General features: G+C 42.6%; 1 protein-coding gene across 7 annotated transcripts in view; it reads right to left on the bottom strand.

The window, feature by feature from the left end:
- FRMPD4 (FERM and PDZ domain containing 4) overlaps positions 1 to 15,908 on the bottom strand; it is an 849,154-nt gene that overhangs the window by 467,425 nt on the left and 365,821 nt on the right. The window contains exon 1 of one of the 7 annotated variants that reach the window (XM_082717076.1): positions 12,274 to 12,352. The exons of the other annotated variants lie outside the window; for them this stretch is intronic. The gene's annotated coding sequence lies outside the window, so the exon portion shown is untranslated. Of the gene's footprint in view, positions 1 to 12,273; positions 12,353 to 15,908 lie in introns of those variants that run through there. 7 annotated transcript variants of the gene reach the window in all.

The following is a 15,908-nucleotide window of genomic DNA, read 5'->3' on the forward strand; positions in this document are numbered from 1 at the left end:
CAAAATTTGAAGAGCTCCCCTAGGATCTATGGTTTCAAACCATTTTACTAAAAACTACTCCTATAGCAAATCTTGTGTGCAAGGCAGTACATGGAAAATAGAAGCAACAGCTTGTTTCGGTTGGAAGGAGAGGGAGCAACACTGAACCACCCCCGAGCCTCCAAATGCAAGGACCCCTGTGGGTGCCCCAGAGAAGCTACATAGAGAACCACAGACCGAGGAGCAGAGTTCAAAATCTCCCGTCTAGGGGGCACCTGCGTGGCTTAGTCAGTGAAGCATCTGACTTCGGATCAGGTCATGATCTCAGGTCCTAGGATCGGACCCTAGAGCGGGCTCTCGACTCAGTGGGGAGTCTGCTTGTCCCCCTGCCCCCTCCACCTACCCTCCGCTAGTGTTCATGTGTGTGTTTCTCTCTCAAAAAAATAAAATCTTAGAAGAACATCTTTGATCTAGCTCATATCTTAGCCTCCTTTTATCTGGAAATTCTGAAAGTCATGATTATGACCCTAAAAACTCTTTAATTAAAGTCACCTCTATCGTTCTCCTGTGTTTAGAGCGGACTTACTTCCTCTACTCCCAGCTGGAGGAGAGGGCGGGTTAAGCTGGGAAGGGAGAAAAACCGATTCCAGAGATCTACAAACCCTGACGATGAATTCTATGAACTCCCCTAACTAAATTCTCAGACAACTTTGTATTCTTTGACTAGGAAGATTTCTGTCCTTCTTTGAGTACAGTCCACAGATGCTAGCCTCTCCTTCCCAGCACATCTGGCCCGTGTGGCGCTTCCTATGATCAGCCGGTGCTATCCATACGTGACCGAATATTCTGTCCGTAACAAGGACTCGCGCTACTGCAGCCATTCTGGAAAGTAAGTGGAAATCGCTCCACAAATTTCTTCGAACCAAATATCATTGTACATTAACAGGATGTTACTAATAATTGCTTTTTCTAAAGAGTTCATCCCCTAGATTCCTAACTTCTTGTCTTGACCTCTTATTTTGGTCTCATTAATTCTTTTGAAATTTTTTAAAAAATTAAGGATGTGAATGAACACTTAAGACTACATTCCTTTTTTAGAGAGCTTATTTCTCAGGTCCAATCAGACAAAGACCAAAATGAAGAGGTATCTTGATTTCTCTGGTACCTTTATACAGTCTAAATACATAATTCAGTGTCAGGTTAAATATAACCTAACTAAAATTTGCTGTGTGGGGCGCCTGGGTGGCTCAGTGGGTTAAGCCTCTGCCTTCGGCTCAGGTCATGATCTCAGGGTCCTGGGATCGAGCCCCACATTGGGCTCTCTGCTCGGCAGGGAGCCTGCTTCCTCCTCTCTCTCTCTCTCTCTCTCTCTCTCTGCCTGCCTCTCTGCCTACTTGTGATATCTCTCTGTCAAATAAATAAATAAAATCTTTAAAAAAATTACTGTGTGATCGATTCACTGTATTAGCTGACAACTAAATGGAAAAATAAATGTACAGTATTAGTTCAAATGGCAACATTATGTTTTGGGTCAACAAATGTTTTCTGTAAATGTGCGGAGAGGAAATACTTTGCCTCGCAGACCATACAATCTCCCTCACGAGTGCTCAGTCCTGTCACTGTAGCGTGAAAGCAGCCGAACACAACATTCCAGTGAATGGGCTGGACTGATTTCCCCTAAAACTTTACTTACAAAAAAGGTGGAGGGCTAGATGCTGCCAATAGGCTAGTCTGCTGAGCCCCGGGACTTAGGTGGAAAATCATAACCATGGTATTATTTCCTGAGATGAACTGTAACGACTACCCAGTCTGCCAACTGAAAGTCTCATTCAAGCTTATTACCCCAAGAACATATGTGGTAGAACATTGAAATGTCATTTCCTGCTATTCTACCTTTATTTAAAAAAAAAATCATTTAAACATCAAAGGAAAGTTTTGGTTTTTTCTACTACCTATTGAAGGCTTCACTAGAAGACCAACAAGAAGGGTTCTGGATGTACTTTCTAACTTTCTTTTTACCTTTCCCTTTCTTTTGGTAAATCTCAAAGGAATCCTGCAGAGCCTATCTCCCCAAAGACCATGAAAAATTACACCTGGAAAAAGGTTTGTTCAAACATAAGGAAGTCAGTAGCAGAACCAAGGGACGACATAGAGACATCAAGCCCACTACTCACAATCTCTTTTTAATAGTGTCCATTGACTATCCTTAGTTGTGTGTGAGATACACATTCATTTTCAAGACAAATGTCTGGTCCCCTACCAAATACACATTTCACATCATCTGAGTGGTCAGGTGCACCCATTTTACATAGAATTTCTGCAGACCACAGAAAGGTATAATGAATATTTTAAACTTAGGGCAGAGCAGAGACCTTGCTTAGGCACAGGGGGGAAATGCAGTCACTTCCAGACTTTATGATTTGATTCTGACTCAGAGAAACAAACACACTGATCATTAACACACATAAAAAGAACAGAGCTAGAGGCTGAGAGTAATCCTCAGGGTTTAGATTAAGATTTTAGTATTATTTGGGTTCTGGGACCTGATTTCAATGGGGGGGTGGGTTCCCCACATCAGCAATCAATCCTTGGACACCACCTGGGTCTCCTACAATTCAACTCAATTATGACACTACACAGAAAAGCATCAGATCCTACAGGTTAAAAGGTCAACGTTATAAAAACTGCCACCGCCCCCCCCCCCACCGGATTTCTGAGGCCAAGTGCAAGTCTAAGTTGTCACCTGGCTTCTGATAACCAACCATAAATCAGATTCCCACAACCCTCTCTTTGGGTTCTATTAACTTGCTAGATTGGCTCACAGAACTCAGAAACCAGAGATCCATTTGACTTACTAGATCACTGGGTAGAACTCAGAAACAGCCAAAGGGAAGAGCTGCATAGGACAGGGGAGAGCTAGGGAGAGGGCGGGTAGCCTCCACGGCTCTCCAGGCCGGCCACTTGGCCACATCTCGCTGTGCTCTCCATCCCGGAAGCTCTCAGAGTGCTGTCCTTCTGGGTGTTACGGAGGCTTCATTACATAGACGGGATCGATTCAACCACTGACCGTTGGTGATTGGTTCAGCCTCTAGCAAACCCCTCCTTCCCCCGCCCGGAAATCAAGGGGTGGGACTGATAATTCCAACCCTTTATTCAAGGTTGGTTCCCCCAGCAACCAGCCCCTCTCCTTAGGTGTTTTCCAAAACTCACCTCATTAACACAAACCCCATTGTGGTGGAAAGGGGCTTATTATAAATAACAAGATACTCATTACACCTTTCAGGCTCTGAAGGGATTTCAGAAACTGAGGACAGGAGAGCCGATATTATAACAAAAGATGCTCTAATCACTCAGGAAATGCCTGAGCTCCCAAGGGTTTTGGGAGCTGTGAGCCAGGAACCACGGATGAAGACCAAATATATATAAGAAATAAATATTGGTCATACGCATGACCAAAATAGGTTTTTATAAATCACAACACCGCAGGTGTTTTCCACTGACCGGGGATAGGGAAACAATGAACATGACCTCCAGCTACAAGATGAGTGAAGGTTTTAGAGGAGGTAGCGCATGCAGATTTGTTAGCCTAGGACCCTAAATGAGGTCGCTGTTGAGGGCCACAGAGATACTGCCATGTCTAGAGTTAAAGACAGGTAGGCGGGTGGTGGTGGTACTTTCATATTTCCAGACCCAGTCACAGCCCCATGCACTTCTTACAACTGGACATCAACACCCTCCCACTGAGAGGCGACACTTGTATTCTGTCCTTTTGACCGGGAGTGGCTCCTTGTGACGGCTTTGACCCACGGAACACAGAGCAGTGGCACTGTGCGACTTCCCAGACTTGTCAGAAAAGGTGGGACAGCTTCCATCTCTCTCTCTACATCTCTCTCTCTCTCTCTCTCTCTCTCGATGCACATACTGGGAAGCTCGAGCTACTCGGTCAGAGGTCTGGAGGACTGACACAGCCAAGCTGGAGAGGGCTTGGTGGGAGAGAACGCAGGGCTAGGGCGTGAGGCCCGTGAGGCCCCTGCTGAGCCGGTCCCCACGTGTGGGGACTGGAAGGAACCGTGGTGCCCTGTCCGGATTCCTGACGCACGGAATCCGCGAGCGTGGTAAGTGGTCATTTTTATACCGCTGGGATTTGGAGTAATTATTACACAGTAACTGGAATAGTTGGATCTAGAAACTGTATTTTAGACCAGGGGTCAGCAAACTTCTTCTTTAAAGAACAAAAGGGTAAGAAATAGACCAGGCTGTGCAGCACCGTGGTCTGCGTCCCAGCTACTCAACTCTGCCGCGCGCGGGGAAGGCAGCCCGGCAGTATGTAAACGACCAGGCGGGACTGGGTTCCCATAAAACTTTATTTACAAAAGCAGGTCTGGTGTGTGATGTGGGAAACAAAGGTACAAGAAAAAGTATTAAATGTCCTTACTACCTACAGCCCACCGACAAGTCCTTGAAACAGGCAGAGTGACCTTCCTCTGAGGACTCAGCCTCGATGTTACTACTTTGCTAAGGACAAAAGCCAACCTTAGTCCAACTCCCAGGATCCTGTAAGTCTACCTGAACATATAAAAATTGCTTTTGGGGAAACAAATTGCTTTGGAGAGACGCCTGGGTGGCTCAGTTGGTTAAGTATCTACCTCTAGTTTAGGTCATGATCTCGGGGTCCTGGTATCCAGCCAAGGTCTCCGCTCCCCCCTCTCCATCAGGCTCCATGCTCAGCGGGGAGCCTGCTTCTCCCTCTCAGTCTGCCCCTCCCCCTCCTCATGCTCTCTCCCTGACAAATAAGTAAAATCTTTCTTTTTTTTAAAGATTTTATTTATTTATTTGACAGAGAAAGAGAGAGACAGCAAGAGAGAGAACACAAGCAGGGAGAGTAGGAGAGGGAGAAGAAGGCTTCCTGTCAAACAGGGAACCTGATGTAGGGCTCCATCCCAGGACCCTGGAATTGTGACCTGAGCTGAAGGCAGGTACTCAACAACTGAGCCACCCAGGCATCCCAAATGAGTAAAATCTTAAAAAAAAAAAAAAAGAAAGAAAGAAAGAAAATGAAAAAAAATTAAAAATAAAATAAAAATTCCTTTGAAATATTTAAAATAAAACAATAAAAAATTAAAACAAAATAAAATAAAAACAAAAATTCCTTTGGAGATTTCCTTTATTTCTATCCTCCAAGCATATGGCCCACCGACATACATCTGAAGGGTCTCGTGACTCAGGTTTTATTAGACAGTAATAAATGACCCTTTCCCAACACCAGCCAGCCCCCTCAAGGTCCTGGACACCTTGCTCCCAAAATTCCTTAGAGACTTACACGCTCTCCCTAACCCCTCCCAACTTGAAAGTACATAATGGGCCACTCTTCGAGACCCTGATGCAGCTCTTTCTGCCCACGGGTCCTGTTCCTGTGCTTTAAGAAAACCACCTTTTTGCACCAAAGTTGTCTCAATAACTCACTCTTGGCTGTCCACTTCGAACACTGATGTCTCTCCTACATCAGTGGGGAGCAGACGAGGACAGATCTGGTCTACAGTACACAGTTTGCTGACCCCTATTCTAGGCAAAGGAAGAAAACTGACATTAGGCCAGAGGCAGAAATGTGGCTGTTTGTTCTAGAAATTACAGAAACTACCCTGGAGGCAAAATAAGGTACTTACAGATCACGACAGCTTGGTACTTCAGGACATGGCCTCTGGATCCAGATTACCTCTTGCCAAGCCACTTACCCTCAGTTTTGTCACCTCATCTTAAAATGGGAATGATGATACCATCTACATCTTCGGTCGCTATATATGACCTTGGATGACATGTATGGGCCTTACAGCAGTGCCTGGCCCATAACAAGCACTACTTAAGTTCCTGCTGCTATTTCTATTGTGGCTCCCTAGGGAAGAAGCTACAGAGAGAGAGAGGAGAACACAAACATGAGAAATATGGCAGAAGGGGGCGACTGCGTGGCTCAGACTAAGGACAAATACTATTCACCTGCAAATGTTAACGTACGTGTGATTAGAAATTAAATATTCCTGAAATTTTTTATATTTGATAATTACTATATATAAAGGAATGATACAAATATATATACCAAAATTATAGGTTACATATTTATCTATGTATCGGTTTTTTACTTAAACATGATCTCTTGAGCATCTTCTCATAAAATTAAGGTGAGTTTTATAAAAAGGTTTTTTTTTTTTAAGATTTTATTTATTTATTTGGGAGAGAGAGAGAGAGCACAAGTGAGGGGAGAGACAGAGGGAGAGGGAGAAGCAGACTCCCCGCCGAGCAGGAAGCTGACCCTGGTGGAGTTTGATGACCTGAGCAGAAGGCAGCTGCTTAACCGACTGAGCCACCTGAGTGTCCCTATAAAAGGATTTTTAAAGGGTGCTTACTAATCCATCTACTCATGACTGTAGGAGACATACATTGCCATATGCAGCCCAATAGCATTCATATGAAGATGTGGCCATTACTTCCTAAGGGTTCTCTACTATGACATGATGTTCTACTGAAAAGGTGACAAAAGAACTCTGTGACATCGGTGTTCTAGAGCCCTATTTGTCCAGAATCATTCTTTGCCATGAGGTTTCTTTTAACTCTTTCCCACAAACAAGCAATACATTTTATATTCTGCCTTTAGCTGTGAGTCATTGGTCATTAGTAAGTTGATCTATAACAGGGTATAAATCATGGCAGATAAAAAAAATATATGTATAATTTGAGTTTCAGTAAAAACTAGATCCCAACTTATCCCTAGTCTGCAACGTGGGATCCTGCCGAGCTAAGTGACACCAGACTTTAAATGGAAAATAATAGGGGCGTCTGGATAGCTCAGTTGGCTGAGCGTCTGCCTTTGGCTCAGGTCATGATCTCAGGGTCCTGGGACCGAGCCCCGTATTGGGTTCCCTGCTCAGGCGGAACCTGCCTCCCCCCCCCCTCTCTGCTTGTGTTGTCTCTCTCTCTCTCTCTGTGTCAAAAAAATAAAATCTTTAAAAAAAAAAAAAGGGAAAATATTATGTGTCTAATGGCAAGAGAATATCTTACTGCATAAAGCTTGCACTCCTTAAATTTATCTGGTATTTCTAAAGGTCAATAATCAGGAACAAGCTACTTCAAAAATGCCAATTGCTAAGAAAAAATACATATACAAAGAAAAACTTCAACCATTCATACTGCTAGAAAGCTTTTATTTTTAATCAACTTCAAACTTAATGAAGAACTTAATAAATGATTATCATTAAGTTAATATAACATGACAACCAGGAAAAATATTTGAAATGTGTTATAATAGTCCCTTAAATTTTAATATTCCAAAATCAAACAGCTACAGATTCTCAATAAACATTTAACTCTATTTTAAGTACCGATGTGATATGGCTTATTTTTTTTTTTTTTTTAAGTAGACTCTATCCCCAACGTGGGGCTCAAATTCAGACCCTGAGATCAGGAGTCCCACACGCTACCAACTGAGCCAGTCAGGGGTTTCCCTAACTCCACTTTCGACTAGATTTTAAAAACATGCGTCCCAAAGGCAAGCCAAATAAATGTACCAAGAGATATGCACTCTTCAATATATGCCTACCTTAGTAAGACAAAAGTTTTTGTTTTTGTTTTTTTAATTTTTTAATAAACATACAATGTATTATTAGCCCCAGGGGTACAGGTCTGTGAATCGCCAGGTTTACACACTTCACAGCACTCACCACAGCACATACCCTCCCCAATGTCCATAACCCCACCCCCCTCTCCCTACCGCCCCCCCCCCCGCCCCCCTCAGTTTGTTTTGTGACATTAAGAGTCTCTTATGGTTTAAGACAAAGGTTTTAAAGCCACTGCATGTAACAAGTCACTGAGGACCAACACTTATGCCACTTTCAGTTTCATAAACAATACGAGGAGTCCCCTGGGCAGAATTTGGTGAAGCCATCCTTTTTACCCTTTCTCATTTTCCACAAAGGAAGGAAAGCATCCTGAGATTGCAAGTAAAAAGGAACACATAAGGGGCGCCTGGGTGGCTCAGTGGGTTAAGCCTCTGCCTTCGGCTCAGGTCATGATCTCAGGATCCTGGGATCGAGCCCCACATCGGGCTCTCTGCACAGCAGGGTTCCTGCTTCCCCATCTCTCTCTCTGCCTGCCTCTCTGCCTACTTGTGATCTGTCTGTTGAATAAATAAAGAAAAATCTTTATTTAAAAAAAAAAAAGGAACACATGAAATCTTCTCCAAATATGTAAAGCCCACACTCTGAAAATTTAGATGCAAGCCATTTTGAAGGTACTCAGTAAGTATGCAGCCAACAAGAACCTCAACTAGAAAATACGCATCAAACAAAACTGATGAAATTCCCATCCATCATTTAGAACTTACAGCCAAAATCGGGCCACTCAAGGAAAGTACTCTCAGGGGTTCAATTCCTCTTTTGAAGAAAATGTGTCCCAGCATCGTGACAAAACATTTTCCATAAATTCTAGATGCTTTCTACCCTTCAACTTTTATGTGTGAAGAGACCGAGGAATTGATTCTGGCAAAATACATTTATATTGCACAATTTTATTTTTTTAAGTCTGGCAGTGAGAAGTGTCACCAAAAATTACGCCTTTATTCTAATTTTCAAAAGTACAGGGAGTAAGAGAATTAACATCTATGAAGTTTCTGCTATGTCCCAGGTACTGCTATGTCCCAGAAAGCGGGCCATATCACCGAATGAAGACATGAAGGTAGATTCCATGTTGGAAGGAGCCTGGCAAAGGGAAGCCAGAGCTCTACAGCCTGAGAAGTCAGAGCAGATGATCAAAACTGAAGGTCAAAAACACAGGAGCCAGGAAGAAAGGCAGCTGTGGCCGTGGCCTCCACCAGTCAGACGCTGGGTCTGAGGAAGAAAGCAGTAAGGGAGACTTGATTGAGGGCCTTAAGGGTAGAGTCCCAGTGTCTTTCCTGCCTCACATGGAGGCTGCTTTTAGGCAGCAGGATTGGGTAATGAAAATGTGATGGAGGCAAAAGGGCCGCACCGACCACTGAGCTGATGCAAAGAGGCTCATTAACCGATCCACCTGAAATAACCATAGGTCCTAACTAACCAATCACAACCGGGCACAGTTCCTAAGATTACCAAAAAAGGGGAAATTCCGTATGTTCCCATACTCCCTCGCTCCCTCTATAACTGTGGCCCCTTACCGCCATCTCCTGGAAGACAGTCTGTCCTCTGCTGTCCTGCCTGCCACGCCCATGAAGTGTCTGTAATAAACGTCTCTCTCTTTTGTTCTGCTTGGGGGCGGGGCGAGGGGAGTTCTTTTACTGCCCAAACCGCCAGCCTGCACCCAACTGGGTCGCGGGAGCACCCCACACCTCAGGTCACAATTTATAACACAAGGTTCAAGGATCCGCATGTCCTCACACACAAACAGCCCTGCCTTCATAAAAGAAACCAGCCAAACAAACAAACACCCAAAACAAGACCCCAGAACAGTGTCATTGGGACGTTTTTCCCCAAGTGGCCCCTTGTCCAACATGGGGCTTGAACTCAGGATGCCGAAATCAAGGATCACATGCTCTACTGACTGAGCCAGCCAGGCACCCCAATGTCATTAGAATTTCTAAAAAGCTATGAAGAGAATTTAAAAATCCAGTAAGGGGCACCTAGATGTCTCAGTTGGTTAAACACCTGCCTTCAGCTCAGGTCATGATCTCAGGGTCCTGGGGTCAGTCCCTTATCAGGCTCCCTGCTCAGTGGGGAGCCTGCTTCTCCCTCTCCCCTCCCCCACTCATGCTCGTGCGCTCTCGCTCTTGCTCTCTCCCTAATAAAATTTTAATAAAATAAAATAATAGAACTCCAATGAAATAGCATTAAAATTTCTGTACCTCTGGGTCAGGGATGCAGGATTTTATCATGAAAATGAGGAAAAGATAAAAGCGATTAGCAATTACTAAAGAACTAGTTAATTTTAATGACAACCATGATGTGATTATGAACTTTTGACTCACTAACTTGAGATCCCTTGGGTTATGAAATCTGTCCCCTTGAAAGTGGATTAGTTCAAAAATAGATTTGGCTTCAGGTTATAGTGACATCAGCCAGAGAGAAATTTACTTTTCTCTCCCATCTATAAGGCTAGGCTGGTGTGTCAACACTGCTCTGTGAGTTGTGGGAGTGTTACAGCGTCGCACGGTCCCATGGGGTCTACCTCCTTTCCTCTAGACACTCTGCCAACCCTGCCATGCTGTCCTTGACCACTGGGCCAAGATGGTGCACCACTAAGTCTGTATTCCAATCCAAAGGAAAGAGGACAGAAATTAATCTTGCCTATCTACAAGGAGTCTGGGAAATGTGTACCCCTAAAAAAATATCTCTACACCCAACATGGAGCTCAAACTTACAACCCCAACATCAAGAGTTGCACATTCCTTGGACTGAGCCTGGCAAGTGCCCTGAAAATTTCTTTGCTTAGGGGGGCCTGCCTGGTCTAGCATGTGACTCTTAATCTCAGGGTCATGAGTTCAAGCCCCACCTTGGGCGTAGAGTTCACATAAATAAATAAATAAATAATTTAAAAATTCTTGAACAGGGGGTCAACAAACTCCAACTCACAGACAAAATTCAGCCCACCGTTGTTTTTATAGCCAGAGGGTTAAGAATGGTTTCCACATTTTCTTTTCAAGATTTTTATTTATTTATTTGAGAGCATGTGTGTGCACGCACACGAGAGAGAGAGAGAGAGAGAGAGAGAGAGAGAGAGAGAGAGCGCACACTCATGAGCAGGGGGAGGGGCAGAGGGAGGAAGATAAGCAGGCTCCCTGCTAAGCAAGGAGCCAGATGCGGAGGCCCAAAGATCATGCCCTGAGCCGAAGGCAGATACTTAACTGACTGAGCCACCTAGGCGCCCCAAGAATGGTTTTCACATTTTTAAATTGTTGTTGAAAAGAGAAAGAAAGAAAAAAAAGATAATTGTGACAGAGCCTTGTGTGGTCCACAAAGCCTTTAATTTACTATCTGGCCTTGCACAAAAAAAGTTCACTGATGCCTGTTAGAGAGGGAAGGAATATAAGATATAGAGAGAAAATGGAAGTTTCTGCCACAGTGGCAAGTGTCTTTTCAGCTTTGGGAATATTTAGAATTAAGTAAACAACTGAAATCACGCAATGTCATAGAATTTGTATCTTTTAGTAAATTTTATGAACAGTCTGCATTTGTTATATAAGCGATTTAAGAAACTCCAACATATTTGCCTTTCCATTTTAAGCTGAAAAGAGAAAGAAAATTGATATTTTTAAACAGAATTTGAACATTTCACAGAGGTTGTCTGCTCTATAAGTTTAATGCATTATAAGAAAAATTTTAAGTGCGTGGAAGGCTTTTGATCGTTTGCACATCAAGTTGTCCTGTCAGTCACTGGAAACACTTCGAAGAAAAATATAACATATTAAATGCATAATAGTAGTGTAAAATATTTCAAGGAATTCATGAACTACCTTCGAAAATGGCTCTGATTATTTAGATAAGTTATCATTTGTTTGACATGAATCCATGAAATATTAGTTTAAGAAACTACCAAGGTGATTGTCTTTCTTTTACTAGTTTACAAAATGGATTAATAAGATTTTTTCCCTGAGGTTCAAAAGACAAGAAAAACAAGAATTTTCGCAAGTGTAACTGCAGTAAAGTAAATATGAAGTGAAAAGCAGTTACTGTCAATAATCCTTTCCATACACACAGGCTTCCCTCCGACATCAAAGAGCTCATGGGCTGGTAAGCAGATCTGTAAGCCAAGTGGAGCAAATGGGGGAGGGGCGTTGGCGACTAGAGCAGGAGGAAGCAAGGAGACACATTCCAAGTCTAGAGAAGATGCTGCTGCTTTAGCCAATCTTACATTCCACCGTTTCTTGCCAGAGCCCCTCCTGTAGTGGCTTATCAAAGCAAATTCGAGTATAGCCAGAAGCTCAAGCAACCCACACCATTCGTCTTGGTGGATTCGATCCTGTTAACGAGAACTACAAAAATGCCAGTCATTCCAACTCTGCCATAGTCTGAGAAGCTGTTCTCTCCCGGGTCCTTGCTGAGAACGTAAAATAAATGCCAGAGCGACCAAACCATCACCCGCTGAAATCGAACACTTTGATTTTAACAAAAGTACCTTTCAGGAAGATAGCCTATTTCAGTTTGTCATTTGGAAATTACAGCTGTGAAATTTCTTTCTTTCTTCCTTTCTTTTTTAATGCCTAGTTTTGACATTTTAAAACCTTCCTATTTCTGAAAGTCTAACATTTCGCCATTTGATATTTTAAATACAACTTACCATTTAATGTTGTCTCTTTAAATCTGGCGAACGTTAAGGCTGTCACTGTCTCTCGAACATCTAAATTCAAACTTCGGGTTGTCTGGTTTTATTTCCCCCTTTTTGAGTGTGTGTGTGTTGGTGTGCGAGAGGGCAGGGTTCCAACAGTGACACACGATGACCGCCTACAGAGTTTCCAGAACATCAGACTGTGCTCATCGGGAGCACTGCCAAGCTCTTTGTAAATGTGTGTCAAGAAGCTGCACCCCCTTGTCTTTTAGGAAAGATGAGGACATCCTTGTCTACCCTTCTTGCCTACCCCCTTCAGAAAGTCGTCCTTGCGAGCCCACACTCCCTATCAGATTGGGGCCCATATTTAAATTGGTGATTTCAGGCTCCAGCAGAATCAGTCAGTGCCAATCTAAAGTCCCTCAAATATGTGGATTTCTCTTTGCCAAATACTCCAATCATTTACAGATTAACACATGACAGCGTGAAGGCAGGTTCCCTGGGTACCCTTGGTCTCCCTTAGTAGATCACTTGTCACACTGCGGGTCATGGCTGACTTCTCTGGAAGACGGTCATCTTCCTCGGAGGCAAGCTTCCTCCCGACTCTGTGTCCCCTGTGCCCAGCAGAGCAGCTGGCACCCCAAGGTTCAAAAAATACTTAGACAAAGAAGAATGGAAGGGAGGGAAGGAGACTGTGGAGGGAAGTGGCAGAAGCGGGGTAGGACAGACTCCCGGGATTCCAGAAGGAGAAGGTATGGACGCGCCCTTGTTCTCTGTCCCAGGAGCTCTCCATGCGAACAGAAGCCAGAAGCTCTCCACCATCTGGGGGAAGGAGGCCTCCCTCCTGTGCTTCTAACCAGGTCACCCTGGCTTGTGCTAGCCGGAGCCGGCTGCTGCTCATTCAAGCTGGACTCTGCAGGTTCAAGCTAGTTTTGCTAACCTGCATTCTTTCCCACTCTAACTCCACTAACTGCTCCCTTCATGCTGATTACCGGGAAGATCCGTCCCATTTTGAGTTGTGCATCGAGCAAACGTGAGGTCGCCTAAGGCACGTGTTTCATGTATTAACATTTGGTTTTTTGTTTTTGTTTTTTTTTTTAAGATTTTTATTTATTTATTTGACAGCCAGAGATCACAAGTAGGCAGAGAGGCAGGCAGAGAGAGAGGAAGGGAAGCAGGCTCCCCACTGAGCAGAGAGCCTGATGCGGGGCTCCATCCCAGGATCCTGGGATCATGACTTGAGCTGAAGGCAGAGGTTTTAACCCACTAAACCACCTAGGCGCCCCCCAACATTTGGTTTCAAATCATCATATATATATATATATATATATATATATATATATATTAATCTAAGATTCTTGTATACTTGCTTTTACCACATACTTTATGTGCTGTCTTATTGTTTTGGGCAGGGTTTTAAGAATGGCTTTAAACCTTTTCTTGAATAAGGTGGAGCATAAATACCTTGATATGCTCAAAGTCACAGGGCCGATCATTCTTCCCAAAGGCATTACCGCAGAAAGAAAACCAAGCAACTGTCACTTAAGGGGAACCTATGAGAATATGGCAACAGCTTTCCTATTTTACAAAAGTAACATTTGATACTGATGTATCATCTCCTCTTTTCACATGCAAAACGATTCTAAGAAATAACCAAATGAATATTCCTTTAAGCTGAGTTCTTTTTGTCAATTATTAAAAATTAGGAGCAATGAGGAAATGAAAGAGATTCACCACTGTCAATACTGAAAAAAGATTATGGGTAGGAATTCTTCTTTTTGGAATCCAGGACACAATTGATCATTATCTGAAAGTTACAAATCCTCTTTGCAGAAAAGGACCAACGTGTACAGACAGATACATTTTTGCAAACACAGTCAAGGGACTCACAGCCCTAGCCACTCCCACCCACACCCACCCACTACACTGAAGCCCGTCACACACAGCAGGGGTCTGCAAATGGTAAGCTGTAGATTTGGGTTAAGTGAGGAGGTGTTCAATATTCTGCAGTAGAAAAAGAAAAATGAGGTCTGTGTGGTGTATACAGAAATAGATGTGACTGTAAAACGTTTAAAGTTCTTGCTTATGGAGGATTTCAGTTTCTCTTGTTATTATGCTTTCCTCAATTAATTTTTGATTCTGTCATTTCTTTTATGAAATAAAGATAGGACATGGTAGTGGTTTTTGGTTTGCTCTTTCAAATATCCAACCTGAAACTCACAAACATTCAGAGTTAATCTCAAAAAATAGACTTTTTAATATATTACTCTGTAAAATCTAAAAGATACAGGGATGTCTGCTCTTAGTTTTATGACCAGCAGATGAAAACCCCCATACTACATTATAGATAATTAAGGAAATATTTTATGATTGGAAATAATTTATGTATTGATGTAAGATACACTGGACCAATTCATAAGAGGGCTGAAAATAAAAAACAAACTGTAGCAACTACGTCAATTTAAAATGACAAAAGTCTGGGGCACTTGTGTGGCTCAATTAGTTATGCGACCAGCTCTTGGTTTAGGCTCAGGTCATGATCTCAGGATCCTGAGACTGAGTCCTGCATCAGGCTCTACGCTCAGCACAGTGTCTCTTTGAGGTTCTTTTCCTCTCCCTCTCCCTCCCTTTCTGCCTCTCCCTCCGCTTGCTCAAGAGCTGCATGGGCTCTCTCTATAAAATAAATAAATAAATCTTTAAAATGACAAAAGTCCATTAGAGTTTAGTTGTGTTGGGTTTTAAGATCCCTACTGTCACAAATAGATTTTATATCTGATGACTAAAATCAATAAATTGAACACCTACTGAAAGCTAACTTACTTCAGCTAGCTAATTCTGAATAGGCAAAACCACCGTACCAAAATGATTCATAATCATTGTTGTAGTTTCTTCCAATTATTTCATAATTTTGTCAAAGATGTCTCAAATAGAGTTTTTCCATAATTTTACTCTTCACATTTTGAATGTGTGTGGTAAAGGGGCGCCTGGGCGGCTCAGTCAGGTGTGCATCCCACTCTTGATTTTGGCTGAGGTCATGACCTCGAGGTTGTGGGTCATGGATACACCACATGGTCTCCATGCTCAGCAGGGACTCTGCTTCTCTCCCTCTCACTCTGTTCCTCCCCTTACTCACAAGCTATCTCTCTCTCTCTAAAATAAATTTTAAAATCTTTGAAAATAAATAAATACATACCTACATATGGTCAGTGCAATAGATGATTGTATTAAATTGGGTAGAGTGGCTTAATTGAAATAATTTCTTCAACTGTATTCAAAAATCACTTATTAATTTATTATAAACTTATATGATACTATAGTAAGGTATCATCTGCCAATTTTATATGGGCTAAAGAAAGAAACCTAAATTAATGGGTTTAAAGAAATCTATCTTAAATATAATTAATAATCAGCTATGCATAAACAAATCTATTTGGTATAAAGGCTTTGTACAGGATATCAAAATGAATAGGATAACAAATATATACTATTATTTCCCTCTTCTAGGATTTTTATTCAGTTCTTTTTTTTTTAAAGTTTCCTTCACTCTACTGAAATTCTGCATCTTTTTACCCACTGTACTCATCTTTTCCTATAATTTTTTAAACACAGTGGTGTGCCTGGGTGGCTCAGTTGGGTAAGCATTCACC

This window comes from Mustela nivalis (genome assembly GCF_964662115.1).
Source record: "Mustela nivalis genome assembly, chromosome: X".
Classification (NCBI taxonomy): domain Eukaryota; kingdom Metazoa; phylum Chordata; class Mammalia; order Carnivora; family Mustelidae; genus Mustela; species Mustela nivalis.